We start from the raw sequence: 16,974 nt of genomic DNA, 5'->3' as shown, positions 1-16,974 counted from the left end.
CCTTGGAGGGCACCTGGCACCTGGGGCAAGAAACACTGAAGAAGATGGCGTCGGCGGATGCCTTTATACTCCAGCTGCTCTGACGTTGGGGAGGAGGCGACATCAGCCGACGCCGGACCCAGACTTTGGAATCCGGACGACCGAGGGCTGCCCGAGGCAGGACAACCCATATGTCAGGACTGCAGTTGCATATCTATCGGACATCTACATTTATGGTAGGTACAAAACTGTACTTTGTGTACACTTACCATAAAAGTAGATGTTCTAGTGTATTCACTGTTGCAGTCCTGGATGTTCTTCGTGTTTCACTGCTGCAGTCATTACATTTGGGTAATCTGCTGGCAGGTTGCCCTCAGTCGGCCTGAATTCCAAAGTCTTGGGTCCTGCGTCAGTTGCTGTCTCCTCTTCCATGGCGTCAGGTCGTCAGGGGTATAAAACAAGCAGCCGACGCCATTTTCTTCAGTCTTTCTTGCCGTGCGGTGCCCGAAGCAGAAGCAGTTCGCAAGTGCCGGTCGGCCGACTCCTGAAATTTTCGAGTTCAAGTTTCAGAACCGAAGTCTTCACTAAAGCTAAGTACCCCATTGGGGAAACTTTTTTTCTTGCTCCATACCGATGTCAGAAAAAGTTAATAGTATTACTTGTGGGAAGCAAATACCTCATAAGGATTTTCATTTATACTGTATTCCTTGCCTAGGCCCTGATCACAACATGCCTGGCTGTCAGTTTTGTGCTAGATTTAACCAACGTACTATTAAGTGTCGATATATTTTTGCCTCAAAATATTTTGGAAACAGATTTAACTACCCTGAAATGTCATCGGATAGCAATCTGACTACCGGAGAACACAAAAATGCAAAGAAAAGGACAGAGACAGACCTTCGAGGTCCAAAACCGACTACGAAGCTTCTCCTAAGCCAGTCGTTGGTTCGCCGTACTCAGTGAGGCGCTTTCGCAGCCCCTGATACCTGCTACTTTCGAGTCGCAGGCCCCTACCGAGACCCATGTGGAGTCCGGCACACCGCAAGATTCTCAAAGTATTGCACCCATGGATGTCTCTTCCCTCAGATGGGTCCGGAGGCGCTGAGCAGGGTGTATTCAGGCCTCAACATTTTTATATATAACCGATGCCAGCTTCAAAATCAAAGACAAAAGCAACTTCTAAAGCTAAAAAACCCATGCATGAGCCACATGCACAGGCCTCTATGCCCAAAAACAGATGATCAAAATGGCTGAAGACCTAATTACCTTAATCAGGGGTTCCCAACCCCCTCCTGATAAGAGACCTAGGCAAGACACCGATTTTGAATCTTCAGATCAGGTTTCTATTTCTTCTGATTCCTCTTCTGATCAGGAATTATTTATACCTCCCTGTAAGGATTCTGATGCAGAGAAATTTATCCCATCTGCATCACCTCCTGAGGATTATTCGTTTGGAGAAACCTTGCATACTTTAAGGGAACATTTTCACTGGGAGAAGCAAGATTTCTCAGAATCAAAAAAGAGGCTCAGGGATTTCCTCCTTCTCCCTCAGCATAGGCTTTTAGCCATACCTCCTGTTTTAGACATTGTGGATGATGTGTTTTTGGAGTCAAGCTTGACTCCAGACTCCTTACCTCCGGCTCCCAGCAAGCCTGACAGATATTACAGCGTCCCTGATTCACACCAATTTTTATTTAGAAACCCTGCTGCTGACCCTGAAACTATTTCACAGGGTCCTAAGGGGGTTAAGGCCTCAACAGCAAAAAATCCTACCCCCTCTGACAGAGATTCAAGGGCACTGGATAGATGGGGAAAGAAGGTTTCTGCAACCTTGGCAATTAGGGCCTTAAACTGCCAGTTTCATATGCTCAAGCATCAACAACATGTTATGGGATTGCTGAAACAGAAAATGATGATGATTTCTGAATGTGCAGAAAATAAAGAATTGCAGGAATTATTGCATGCAGCTGAACAAGTTGGAAAGCATACTTTGCAATGTGGTTTTGATTCCTTAGAGGCCTCCTGCAGGGCTGCAGTTACTGGATCTGTGATTAAGAGGCATGCCTGGCTAAAGAGCAAAATTTGCCTAATCATGTTAAAGCTAAATTACTGGATGCACCTTTACAGCATGATACTCTGGTTTTAAGGCAGAAGAGATTTTAAAGAAAATGGAAGACAAAGCTAAGTCTATGCAAACTGTAAAAGACTTCTTACAAGTGCAGCCACCACGATTCAGTAGACACTGGCCTACAAAAAATTGGTCCTTTCTTGTGTTCAACAGAGCTCAAAGGGGCAAATCCAGATGGCCTAAAGGTTCTAGATACCAGGCACAAGATTCTTACAGGTCAAAGCAATAGGATGCTTCTACCTCCAAATCTGGAGGAGATAAGGCACAACCCTACAGGAAACAGTCTCAATGACTTCCCCCTGCCATCACCAAGCACTTAACTTTTGACAGCACCCTAAGGGGGAAAATTAGCACTTTTTGCTCATAATTGGCAGTTAATAACCCAGGACAAGTGGTTGCTAAATATAGTATCTCAGGGATACAGATTCCACTTCCATACTCTGCCAATCGCAAACGGTTGGCCGGATCTGCCAAAAAGTCAGTGGGCAGAGGCACAGAAACAGGATACGTCCCTCATGGATATGGGGGCTATTCAGCCAATACCAGAACAGGAAAAAAGGACAAGGTTTTTATTCAAGACTGTTCTTGATACCCAGAAAAGACAAGACCTGGCGCCCAAGACTGGACTTATCAATTTTGAACACATACCTGGACATTCCAAAATTCAAAATGCTAACTTTACAGCAGCTTCTGCCCATGCTGGGCAAGAACACTTGGCTGGTGACATTAGATCTAAAAGAGGCATACCTGCATATCCCAATAAGGGAAACGTGCAGAAGATACCTCCGTTTCAAGGCTAGCTCTATGCATTACCAATTCTCTGTGCTGGTCTTTGTCTTAGCTAGTGCGCCCAGTCTTTACAAAGTGCCTGGCACCAGTAATTGCATTTTGCAGACAAAAAATGTACAGATTTATCCTTACTTGAATGACTGCCTCATTCAAGCAGAGAACAAGGACATTCTTCTTCAGCACCTGGCGTTTGTGAAAAGGCTTCTAACATGCCTAGGTTACACAATAAAGTCACAACTGGTACCCTCTCAAAAGATAACATTCCTGGTTGCAAGCTTGAATACAACTGCCCAGATGGCTTTCCTCACGCCAGACAAACAATGGCAACTGACTACTTACTTCAAACTGATGGCAACAAAAACCCAGTTATCTGCAAGACAACCTCTGCAGGCTTTGGGATTCATGGCATCCTGCATCCTACTGATTCCATATGCAAGACTGCATATGAGGAAACTACAGTGGTACCTAAAAAGTTTATGGAGTCAACATTGTCACAGTCTGGAAGCAATGATTCCTCCCATTCTCTGCCTACAACAGGAGTTTCTATGGTGGGCAAAGGCATGTCACCAGAACATGGGACGGGCTTTCACTCTACCCCCAGCCAGCCAAATCTTAACAACAGACTCGTCAGATTACGTATGGGGGGCCCACCTGGTGGGAAGATGCAATGTTAAGTTGTCTATCTCGCCTTCGTTCTTGCTGGTTGGGATCGTAGCCGATCCTCGGCTCAGACTCGGCCATCTTCTCAATAGCTCGAGAGCTGTTTACTGGCTCGAGGCTACCCCTTATCCCATAATGCCTAGAGATAGCTACCCAGATCTCATTTGCCGCTTCAGCTGCGAGGTGTCGTTTTTCTGGCTCAGGCTTGTATAGAGTTTTTTGTGTAACTTTTTTCACTAGAATTTAACTTTTCTAGTATTTTATTATTAACGATAGTTTTGTTTCTGTGATAGATAATTGCTTAGCTTATAGTATCCCTCCTTTTTTGTAGAACTTGTTTAACTTAGAGAGTTCTCCCCCACCCCTCCCCCCACCTCTTCTTGTCAGGTTAGCCGTTTAAGTTAGAGGCTTTCTTTCTGCTTTTTTCTTATAGGCTAGCCATTTAAATTAGAGGCTTTCCTATTATTTAAAAAAAAAAAAAAAAAACTTTAGCTATAGTCTTTCTAGTAGGTGTGTTTTTTGTAGACTGTATATTGCTTTTTGTTGTTATTGTTATAATTGGTTTTTCTTCTACTGTTAAGGATGTCAAAGGAATCCAAGGTTTCTGGGTTCAAGAAGTGTGACTCATGCTGTCTGAAAAATGTCTCTGAAAGATGGGAACACTTCTTGCTTCTATTATTTAGGCGCTGTGCACCTGCAGGACTCTCGTTCTATTTGCCTTGCCTTTAGTCCAAGAGTCCTGCAGGAGCATAAGGATAAGCTTATTCTTAGGTGTCTTTTAAAACCCAGGATTCACCGGCAAAGAGCTCACAGCCTGTGAAATCCCCTAAATCCACTAATCCGTCGGCTCCAAGTTCGGAGCTGTCTTCGGTTCAGGATTTACCTTCTACATCGGTTCCAGCTGGCACTGACAAGACAATCTCCCCGTCGGCTCCAGAGCCGTCGCAGAGCCACAAGAGGCTGAGGTCCCCTTCACTAGAGTCGGTGCATTCAGCTCCTCGGTCTCCTTTACTTCAGAGCGAGCGTAGTCACCGATTCTCTCACTCCTCTTGATCCTCTAGGCTGTCGGATCACGATGTGGAGAGAGTGGTCAGTAGGTTGCTAAAGTCACAGGCACTACCTAAATTGTTGTCCAGCCCTCCTCAACAGGTATCGGCTCCGTCCACTTCTCTCGATGTTCCTCCTCTGACTCCAGTGAGTTCGGAGCAGGAGTTCGAGTAGTGGAACCATCGGCTCCGATAACTCTATCTCCTTCGGTTCCGACGTCAGCTCCGATTCTGTCGGTGGTGCCTTCCATCGAGGGATCTGGGTGCTGGGGCTCCCTTGTCCAACCCCGTTTTCCCTCTTGGAGCTTCGGCGCAGGTGAGCTCGGCTCCTACATCGGCCTCCGAGCCGTCTCCCTCGGTGCGGAGAAAGATTCTTATTTCTTTGGAACTGGAGCTTTCTCTGCATCGTGGGAGGTACACCTTCGATGTCATGTGGAGTGTGCTGTCCCCTGAGTCAGCTCCACTATCAGCCCCACCGGCTCCGTCCCCTGTAGAGCCTGTGTTTCCTCCTCTTCTGAGGCCTCTTCTGATCACTCAGAAGAGCCCCCTCGGAAGAAAAAGTGGAAGAGGAAGCACATTGACTCCCCCGAGTCTGTCACTTCTGATACAGACTTAGATGATTCGGAAGGATCCCCGAGATCCCCCTCTGAAGATGTTTCCTTCTTGGACATCCTAGAAATGCTTAAGCAGAGGGGGAACTGGAATCCCCTAGCCCCTTCTGAGGATGAGTCTGTATTTCTGAATGCTTTCGGTTCCCGACCTTCCACCTCCTGGGTGTCTCCGCCTTTCGATCCACTTATGACAGTGGTAGCTCGAAAGGCTTGGTCAGCTCCGGATACAGTGGAACCAACTCCGAGGAGACCTAGTAAATTCATTACAGCACCCCAGGGTAAGCAGTTCCTTTCGAAAGGTGTCCCTGTTGATGCTATAGTGGTAGTAGCAGCCACCAAAAAAAAGTTAGCGGAGACCTCTTCGTCTGTCCATCCCCCTAACAAGGAGTCTAGGACGATGGACAGATATGGGAAGCAAATGTTCGCTTCAGCGACCTTCTGAATTACCTGTGTCATTTTACCCGACTTCAAAGGGATCTCCTTAAAGAGTTCGGAGATACCCTCCAAGATCCAACAGCTGAGGGAGCACAAGCCAAGGTAGCTTCCCAGCTAGCGACGTTTAATTCTGCTGTTAACTCCTCCATGAGGCTCATTTCCTATGCAGCCGATGGGGCGAGTAGGTCCGCTGGTACCGGGGTGGCCCTTAGGAGGCATGCTTGGATGCAGCTGTGTAACTTTGTGGAACCCTTTCGAGCATTCTTCACCAACATTCCCTTTGATGGTTCTTTTCTTTTTGGACCACAGGTGAAAGACACTTTGACTAGGTGTGAGCAAGAAGGCAAGACTCTCTCTGCCATGGGAGTCCATTTTTCCACTCCTTCTAGACCTTACCCCAAGGGTCAGAAGAGTGGGAAGATGTGATTCCGTAAATCTCAAGGAGACTTGCCTGACACACGTAGTGATTTTTCCTCCAGAGGCAGAGGGGGAAACAGTAATAATAGACGCCGCCCTCGTGGCAGAGGGGGTCCGCAGAACCAGGGCAACAGAGAATCCTTCTCTGATAAGCCCTTCCAGCATTCCTGAAGGGGTGCCCAGCTGCTGAACTCTGGAGGTGGTCGGGGGAAGACTTACGCTGTACCCAAAAGGCTGGCAAAGTTTAACACAAGACAGATGGGTACGGTCCGTTATATCCGGAGGTTACAAAATACCCTTCCATCAGCCCCTTTACAGTCAAGGAAGCCCCTTCCAGATGTTCCACCCTTTCTGAAGGAGCAAGCAGTAATAGAAGTTTCAAAACTGCTAGAAAAAAGAGCCATCCAGGAAGTCCTGGCAGACCAGCATGTATCCGGAACTTACTCAAGGTTCATTTTAGTACCAAAAAAGACAGGGGACTGGAGACCGATTCTGGATCTCAGCAGACTAACCAGGTCTGTGCAAAGAACAAAGTTTCGGATGGTCATGCTACAGTCCGTTCTACCCTTTCTGGGTCAGGACAATTGGATGTGCTCGCTAGATCTTCAGGACGCGTACTACCATATAAAGATGGACAGGCGCTCCAGGAGATATCTTCGCTTCTGGCTGGGGGCCAGTCATTATCAGTTCAGAGCTGTGCCCTTTGGTCTCACCACAGCCCCCAGAGTGTTCACCAAATGTATGGCAGTGGTCACGGCTCACCTGAGGTGTCAAGGATTCCAGGTGTTTCCGTATCAAGATGACTGGCTCCTTACTGCTACCACCAGAAATCAACTCATACAAGCACGGGACTACACAATCACAATCTGCTCCCAGCTCGACATTACAATAAATTTCGAAAAATCTGCATGTCCTTCATGGATGCATCTGCAGTCATAACAACTGGGTTGTCCTGTCGTCAGGCAGCCCTGCAGTCGGCCGGATTCCAAAGTCCGGGTCCGGCTGATGTCGCACTTCACCCGACGTCATCTCTGCTGGTCTCCGGGTATAAAAGCATCAGCCGACGCCATTTTCTTCAGTCTTTCTTGCCGCGTGGCGCCCATAAATTTCGAAAAATCTGCTTTGTTGCCCTGTCAATCTATCACTTACATAGGAGCAAACTTAGACATAAGGGATATGTTTCCAAGGCTACCACTAGAAAGGGTGTCCGCAGTCCGTCAGCAGGTACAGGTTCTGATACAGAGCAAAAGGATCCAAGTCAGGTACGTCCTTCAAACTCTGGGTTCCATGGCAGCAGCCATTCTCCTAATCTCACTGGCGCGCTTTCATATGAGAATTCTTCAGTGGCTTCTGTTTACGCAGTGGTCTTTCCAAGAGCTACCCATGACTTACATGATCATGGTCACAGATGCATGCAAAAGACATCTTTCTTGGCGGATGGTCTCCCCAGTAGTTACTCAGGGCAGACCTTTCATACAACCCCCTCCGGTAGCCACAGTGACGACAGACGCCTCCCTGATAGGGTGGGGGGGTATTATCTGGGCAGGACATTCCAAGGCACGTAGCAACCTCACGAGTACCATATGCACATAAATGTCCTGAAAATGAGAGCCTTGCTTTTGGCATTGCAAGCCCTTCAAGACTCTCTTCCTTCTGGGACCATTGCTGTTCAAACGGAAAACATGTCAGTGGTGTGGTACATCAACAAGCAGGGCAGAACCAGGTCCTACCCCCTGTGTCGAGAAGCACTCAGACTTTGGCAGTGGGCGATTTCCTCCCAACGTTTTCTGATTGCGACGCACATTCCCGGGAGATCCAACGTCATAACGGACAGGCTCAGCAGAGCTATTCTCATGCTTCATGAGTGGTCTCTGAAACAGGAAGTTACGAATCTTGTTTTCCACAAATGGGGACAGCCTTGCTGCGATCTTTTTGCCACCCCCTTCAATAGCAAATGCAGCAACTACTTCTCCCTTCTTCCGCTTCCGGGTCACATACCCAGAGACGCTCTAGTCCACGATTGGCCCCAGGGATTCTTTATGCCTTTCCTCCTTTTTGGGTTGCAAAATGATCCTCATTGCTCCGTACTGGCCTTGACAGATATGGTTCCCGCTCCTGCACCGTTACTTTCTCGATCAATCCTGGACTCTGTACCCAATTCCAGACCTCATGGTTCATCAGGCGGGTTGCATCAATCCCTCAAAACTCTCCAGCTCACAGCTTGGTTGCTCCACTTCCAACCTTAGCCAGGCTTCCCAGCATTTCCCCAGCAGTCCGTGACATTATAGTCTCCTCTCACAAGTCTACAATGAGGAAAACTTATGCTAGCAAATGGAAACGATTTTCTTGTTGGGCAAAAGCTAGGAATGTGGATCCGTTTTCAGCCCCAGTCCACGAAATCCTGGAATTCCTATCTCAACTAATTCACTCTGGGTCCGCTTCTTCTACGATCAGGGTACAAATGGTGGCCATTTCTAACTTTCATGTTGGTTTTTCGAACTCTTAACATTATGTCTCATAAGCTCTGTAAAACTTTTTTGAGAGGGGCAACTCTTCTTAGGCCTCCAGTGATAGATTCCCCTCCTCCTTGGGACCTTAATTTAGTCCTAACCTCCTTAATTCTGCCCCCTTTTGAACCAGCAGTGTCCTGCTCTATCAAGTTTCTATCTTCGAAGACACTCTTTCGGGTAGCTATTACTTCAGCCAGACGTTTCTCCGAACTTCAGGCGCTATGTGTTCATCCTCCATACTTGGTTTTTCATAAGGACAGGGTTGCTCTGAGGACTAATCCTTCGTTTCTCCCTAAAGTCTACTCAGAAAATAATTTAAACCAATCTATAGATATTCCTGTGTTTTTCCCTAATCATACCAACAAGGCAGAATACAAACTACACCAATTGGAAGTTCATAGGCAATTGCGTTTTTACCTGCACAGACCTAAAAAAGTAAGGAAGTCGGACCAACTGTTCCTCTCTCATGCCTTGGGCAAACAAGGTCTCCCAGTTTCCAAGGTAACCTTGTCCAGATGGTTGTCACACACTATTTCTTTCATTTATCAGTTAAGGAACAAACAGTTACCTTTAAACTGAAAGGTCATTCTGCTAGGGCCGTGGCCACCTCTGTAACCTTCCAGTCTAGGTTGCCCATGGATTCCATCTGTGCAGCTGCCACGTGGGCAAACCCTCATATCTTTATTTCTCATTACAAGTTGGATATGGTCTCCAGGAACAGAGCTGATGTTGGTTCCACTGTTCTGAAGAGTCTGTTCCACTGAGCCACCCAGGATTTTAGGTGCTAGGGACGCTGTCCCAACCAGCAAAAACGAAGGTGAGATAGACAACTTAACATAAAGAAGTTATGTACCTACCATAACGTTCCATGTTAGTTGTCTTCATCTTGCCTTCCTTCTTCGTCCCACCCACCATCCTTCTGTCCTAGTGGATTGAGAGGCGTTTTTCTGTTTCACTGGCTGTGTGTTCTCTTGTTTCCTCTATTGACTTAAGAGAATATGGCAGGTATAGTCAACTGATTTCTTGACTGGTTTATTATGTTATGTCTGGAGTTAGCTATTTCAAGCGAGATCTGGGTAGCTATCGCTAGGCATTATGGGATAAGGGTAACCTCCAGCCGGTAAACAGCTCTCGAGCTATTGAAGATGGCCGAGTCGGATCTGAGGATCGGCTCCGACCCCAACCAGCAAGAAGGAAGGCGAGATGAAGACAACTAACATGGAACGTTATGGTAGGTGCATAACTCCTTTTTCAGGGCATATGGACCCCAAACAAATGCATCCGCATATCAATCAAAAAGAGATGTTAGCTGTTCAAAATGCCCTGACAGCCTTCAAGGACTTACTTCATGCAGGACAACTATTGATAAAGACAGACAACACCATGGTGATGTGGTATATAAACAAGCAGGTGGGCACGCACTCATACCCCCTTTGCAGACTAGTCATGGCACTGTGGGACACAGCCTTGACTTACCAAGTACATCTTCAAGCTCAATTCCTGCCAGTAAAGCAATATACTCTGGCAGACGATTTAAGCAGAAACCTTATGGACCCTCACGAGTGGAAACTAGATCCACAAGTCTTCAGCATGATAATAAAGAGATGGGGGAGACCGGATATAGACCTATTTGCCTCTCCACAAAATTATCAACTGAAAAAATTCTGCACAAGGACTTCTCACTGGCAAGCATGGAAAGTGGACGCCCTATCCTTCAGTTTACGCATTTCCTCCCCTGCCTCTTCTTCCAAAGGTATTGCTGAAAGTCAAGGAGAAACCAAAGATGATACTAATTGCCCTGGACTGGCCCCGCCAATACTGGTACCCAATCGTAAGGAACATGTCTCAATTCCCAGCTTGGTACTTACCTCAAATACCTCACTTATTGTCCCAGCAAAACAATCAAATCCTGCACAATCAGCTACAAACACTGAACCTGGCAGCATGGCTGATCATGTAATTATTCAAACAACACCTCTCAGTAAAGCTGTGATGGCTGTCATTTTGGAAGCCAGAAGGCCTAGTACTAGAAAATCTTATGCTGATAAATGGAAGAGATTCTCTGCTTGGAACCAAGCACAAGGAACTGATACAGCAGAGCCAAATATTCCTCAGATTTTACAATACTTGACTGAGATGCTTAACAAAGGCCTATCTTTTTCATCAATAAAAATCCATGCCTCCGCCATCTTGGTTCATTACAACACAGAACCACCAATCTTTTCTCATCCTTTACTAAAGCAATATCTTAGAGGGGCCAAAAATTTAAGGCCACCCAGATCATCACCAATTCCTGCATGGGACCTCAATTATGTGTTGGAAAAGCTCACCCTGCCTCCATTTGAACCAGCTGCTACTGCAGACCTAAAGTTCTTATCATGGAAAACAGCTCTGCTCCTGGCAATTACTTCAGCAAGAAGAGTCTCAGAGCTACAGGCCCTCATGGCTGTGGAGCCTTTCATAATTTTTTACCCAGAAAGGGTGTCCCTGAGGATCAATCCTTCATTTATGCTTAAGATGGTTTCCAGTATGGCTCTTAACCAAACTGTTCATCTGCCAACCTTTTATCCAACTCCGCAGAACAAGGGGGAGAGGATTCTGCATTCAGTGGACGTACACAGACAGCTAAGATTCTACTTGAGCAGGACTAAAGCTCTAAGAAAAACTGAGCAGTTACTAGTGACATATGCTGCAGGATCAGAAGGAAAGGCTATTTCAAAGCAGACTATTTCAAAGTGGATAAGCCACTACATTCGTTTCTGCTACTTACACCATGGCAAACCTGTGCCCAAGGGCATTAAGTCTCATTCCACCAAAGCTGCAGCAACACCAGCAGCCTTTCTCAGAGGAGTACCAACCAAAGACATTTTAGAGGCTGCTACTTGGAGTTCTGTTCACACTTTTACAAAGCATTGTCATTTGCCTCTCTACTCTAAGTCCAGGGCAGGCTTTGCCACTGCAGTTCTGCAGGGCCTTATAGCCGCCCCTAATGCTGTTTAGCTCCAGGCTCCCATCCATAGCTTTGGGATTCTACCCAAATGTAATGACTTCAGCAGTAAAACACGAAAAACATAGTACAGTTGTGTACACAAATGTAGATGTTCGAGTGCATTCACTCTTGCAGTCAGGTTACTCGCCCGCCATCCCCCTTTTATTCTGGAGTTTCTCTTTCCTTCACTATCTTCTACAACCTATGTGGTCTATTTGCTTGTAGATGAAGGTAAAGTTTGTATTGTTGCATGTGTATATGTATATATATATATATATATATATATATATATATATATATATATATAATTTTTTTTTTATTATTTTTGCTACCTTTTTGGGGGCACCTGACATCTAGGGCAAGAAAAACTAAAGAAAATGGCGTTGGATGCTTGTTTTATACCCCTGACTACCTGACGTCATGGAAGAGGAGACAGCAACTGACGCACGACCCAAGACTTTGGAATTCAGGCCAACTGAGGGCAACCTGCCAGCAGATTACCCAAATGTAATGACTGCAACAGTGAATACACTTGAACATCTACATTTATGGTAAGTGTACACAACTGTACTTTACCCCTTACCATAAATGTAGATGTCCGAGTGTATTCACTGTTGCAGTCCTGGTTACCCTCCCTCCAGCCCCCTGACTTCTCTTGGCTCTACCTCTCCTTGTTTGGTGTAGTTAAGTTTTGTGGTGTATTTGCTTTTTGATGAAGGTGTACCATAACATGTAATTGCTTCCCATTGTGGGGGCACCTGACATCTGGGGCAAGAAAAACTGATGTAATGGCATCGGCTGCATGTTTTATACCCCTGACGACCTGACGTCATGGAAGAAGCGACCGCATCCGACGCAGGAGTCCAAGACTCTGGTATTCAGGCTGGCTGAGGGCTACCTGCAGGCAGATAACCCAAATGTAATGACTGCAACAGTGAATACACTCGAACATCTACATTTATGGTAAGTGTACACAACTGTACTTTCTCCTTCAGCCTTTGATGTGGTGGAGAGGGTTCTCTTGGTGCCGTGGAGACCCTTGACCATCTCATCCTCTGACTCTGTCCTGACTCCCTCTGGTTTGGGTATGGTCCCGATCATCTTATCCTCTCAGGGGACAGCCTGTGTCTGTTTGGCTTCAGGAAACTCCCCTAAGGGAGCAGCAGGACATTGGCGAGTCCCACTGAGGAGGTTCCTCGCAAACAGACGTGTAAAAGGAGGCACTTGGACTCCCCACTGGAGTTCCTCACTGAAGACACTGATTTGGAGGAAGGGGAAGGTTCCCCCTGATCACCCCCCGAGGATGTCTCCTTTGGAGACATCACGGAAGTCCTATGCCAGAGAGGGGGTGTTCTGGCCAAAACCGACCTTGGGACGATTCGGTGTTCCTTGAGGCATTCAGCACAGGCCCATCTACATCCTGGGTGTCCCCTCCCATGGATCCTTTAGTGGACCTAATAACATCTCTGGTGTGGAAGGAACCGGGCACTGGAGCCTATCTCTAAGTGCCCTGATAAAGTCATTAGCCCCCCCCCCCCCTTCAGACAGGACTTGTTGGAATAAGGGGTCCCCGGTGGATGCTATGGTTGTGGCATCCACCACAAAGAAAGACCTTGCTCAGGAGAACTCTACATTCCATCCTCCTGACCGAGAGTCAAGGGCGATGGACCATTTTGGGAAGTGGGTGCACACTTTGGTGACTTTTTCCATAAGAGTGCTGAATTACATGGAACACGTAATTTGGCTGCAACGAGACTTAGTCAAGGAAATTGCTGAGTCGACCCAGAGTCCATGTCGGAGGAGGGCAAGAAGACGTTTTTTGCTCGGATGGCCACTCTCAAGGCAGTAGCTAATACGTCCATGCATCTTCTCTCCCATGCCACGGAGGGAGCTGCCAGGGTAGCCGGTACTGGCATTGCCATCAGGCACCATGCCTGGCTCCAGTGTTGCCAATACTCGGAACCCTTTAAGGCATTGTTTGCAAATGCCCCATATGATGGTTCTTCCCTGTTTGGGAAGGCAGTCTGAGAGACTTTGGTCCAGAGTGAGAAAGACTGGAAGACACTGTCTGCCGTTGGGATCCGCTTCTCCTCCCCTCAAAGATCCTTTCCTAGGAATCGGTGAGGGATGAAGTTGTGGTTCCGGAAGTCTCAGGCATTTTCCAGGGACACTCAGGACTTACCCTCCCCCAGAGGCAGAGGAGGTTACGATAGACGCCGTCCTAGAGACAGAGGGGTCTGAGACCATTCATGGACAGACCTGCGCAGCAGCCCTGAAGGGCTACCCGACTGCTCATCTCTAGAGGCAGTCGGGGGTCACCTATCGCTACACCCAGTGGCGTGGGAGTCCGTAACAACAGATCGTTGGGTGTTGCAAATTATATCCAGGGGATATTCCATCCTGTTCATTGATCCACCTCTCCCACCGAATCACCTCCCAGATGTTCCACCCACTCAAAGGGAGGAAGCAGCTCAGGCGATAGACAAGCTGCTAAGAAAACGAGTCATCCAACCTGTTCCCCTAGGTCAGACCAGATCAGGCTTTTATTCCAGGTTCTTTTTATTGCCATAGAAAATGGGGGACTTAAGACCCATTCTGGATCTATCCACCTTGAACATCTCAGTAGCCAAGGTGAATTCTGGATAGTTACTCTTCAGTCCATCCTGCACTACCTGCAGGCAAACGATTGGATGTGCTTGATCGATCTTCAGGATGCGTACTATCATATCAAGATGGACAGTGCTCTCAGAGGTTTCTCCACTTCTGGCTGGGAGACAGTCATTATCAGTTTAGAACCCTTCCCTTTGGTCTCACCACAGCCCCCAGGGTGTTCACCACGATGATGGCAGTAGTAACGGCTCACCTGAGACTTCAGGGCATTTAGGTCTTCCCTTTCCTGGATGACTGGCTGTTCGTTGCCCCTTCCAGGTATCTACTTTGCCAAGACTGGGATTATTTCCTCTTACTAGCAAAATGACTGGGCATCATCATCAATCTGAACAAGTCGTCACTGGCCCCTGTTCAGTTCCCGGACTTCATTGGGGCTCGGTTGGACACTATCCAAATGAAAGTTTTCCTCACCCCAGATTGGGTACACAGTCTGAAGTTACACATTTTGTACGTCCTTCAAGCCCACGTTCCAACAGCAGAAACGGTACTGAGGGCGTTGGGGACTATGGCAGCCATGATCAATCTATTACCCTTAGTTCGCCTTCACATGCGGATTCTCCAGTGGACTCTTGCAGTTTAATGGTTTCTATTAGCTCTACCGTTGACCTATCTGGTCTGAATCTCCTGAGTATGCAGGGGACTCTCTCAGGTGGTGGATTCATCCCCTGGACTTAGTCAGGGGATGTCCCTTTCTTCCATCCTTTCCCAAAACCCTAGTGACCACGGATGCCTCCCACCAGGGGGGGGGGGGGCTGCATTGCTTGGAAAGGACAGTCCAAGGCACATGGTCCCCATCCGAAACCAGTTTGCATATCAACATCCTGGAGATTAGGGTGCTTCTTCTTATGTTGTAGGCCCTTCATGCCCATCTTCCTCTAGGGACGATTGCGATTTAGACAGATAACATGTCGGTAGTCTGGTACCTCAACAAACAAGAAGGAACCAGATCTTACTCCCTTTGTCGTGAAGCAATGAGAGTGTGGGAATGGGCGATCTCCACTGTTTTCTGGTGGCAATCCACATTCCGGGGTGGTCCAACATTCTAGCAGACAAGCTCAGCAGATCTATCCTGATGCCTTACGAGTGGTCTCTGAATCCTTCAGTGGCGGAGCAGATCTTTCTAAAGTGGGGTAGTCCTTGATGTGATCTATTCACATCTCCTTCCAATGCGAAATGCAGTGAGTTCTTCGCTCTGAACCCCCCTCAGGGGGAAGCCCCCAGAGATGCACTGATTCATGCTTGGCCTCCCAATCTTCTTTATGCTTATACTCCGATGCCCCTCATCTCGAAGTTTCTTCAGAAAGCTTGTAGGCTGCGGAGCACTGTGATCCTCATCTCCCCATTTTGGCATCGCCAAGTCTGGTTTCCCTCTCTGTGGTCTCATCTAGTAGTTCCACCATGGATGGTTGGATCTGGTTCCGGACCTTATTTCTCATCAATCGGGGATTCTTCACCGAGACCTGGACAGTCTGAAACTCACTGCTTGGGTGCTCCAGTTTCCATGATTATTAGGACTCCTGGTTTATTATCTCCTGTTAAAACCATTTTGGTGGTGGCAAACAAGTCTTCCACCAGAAGGGTATACCATAGCAAGTAGAAACTGTTTTCTGTATGGGCTTCGCAGCGGGCATTGGATCCCTTTACTGCTCCTGTGTCCGCATTATTAGAGTTTTTAGTGGGGATTTTTCAGCAAGGTGCTAGTTCCTCTACTGCCAAAGTCTAACTGGCTTCAGTTCCCAATTTTCATGTGGGGGGGAAAACATGACTTCATTAGCCTCTTCTAAACTTTGCAAGGCCTTCCTTAAATGTGCCTTTCTTCTGAGACCCCCGGTAAAGGATCATAACACCTCCATGGGACCTTACATTAGAGCTTCAGGCTTTAGTCTCCCCTCCTTTCGAATCTGCAACTATGATAGATTTGCAGTATCTATCTTGGAAGACTGCCTTTTTGGTTGCCATTACTTCTGCCAAGAGAGTGTTAGAACTTCAAGCACTAGCCATCAAAGTCCCTTATTTTCATAAGGATAGGGTGTCTTTGCGTACTAACCCATCCTTTCTTCCCAAAGTAGCGTCAGAAGCCAGTATTAATGAGACTATCAGTTCTTCCAGTCTTTTTTCCTAATTTTTATAATAGGGGTGAATATAAATTACATCTGCTGGATGTGCACAGGCAATTATGATTCTATTTGCACTGGACAAAAGCTTTTCGTACATCTGATCAGTTGTTTGTTTCTTACTCAAAACCCTTCTTAGGGAAACCAATTTCTAAGGTGACGATTGCTCATTGGATTTCCCAATCCATATTCTGTCAAGGGAATTTCTCCTCCAGGTCAGGTAAAAGTGCATTCTACCAGATCTAGGGCTACTTCAGTGGCCTTTTCGTCCAGGGTGTCGCTGGATGATATCTGTTCTGCTGCTACTTGGTTTTCATCTCAAACCTTCATTTCACATTATAAATTGGACATTGTATCCAGGAACAGGGTATCCTTTGGCTCCACTGTGCTCCGTAATATCGTTCCATGATGGCCACCCAGGTGTTAGTAGCTGGGGAATCTGTCCCACAGGTTGAAGATCAAATGAAGTCAGCTACTTCAGATAAAGAAGTTATGTACTCACCATAACGTTCCATCTGAGTATTGTCTTCAACCATCCCCCCTTCTTCCCCCTACCTTGTCACTTTGTGCTGGCTATATACAGATAAGGATACCTCAGTGATGCCCTAGGTCTTGCCTTGGTTCAG

General features: G+C 47.0%; 1 protein-coding gene across 3 annotated transcripts in view; it reads left to right on the top strand.

The window, feature by feature from the left end:
- Positions 1-16,974, top strand: part of UTP25 (UTP25 small subunit processor component) — a 1,083,612-nt gene that overhangs the window by 504,302 nt on the left and 562,336 nt on the right. The window lies entirely within an intron of this gene.

Source organism: Protopterus annectens, chromosome 1.part0 (genome assembly GCF_019279795.1).
Source record: "Protopterus annectens isolate FY-2018-M chromosome 1.part0, PAN1.0, whole genome shotgun sequence".
Taxonomy (NCBI): domain Eukaryota; kingdom Metazoa; phylum Chordata; order Ceratodontiformes; family Protopteridae; genus Protopterus; species Protopterus annectens.
This window is presented reverse-complemented; position numbering and strand designations above follow the sequence as displayed.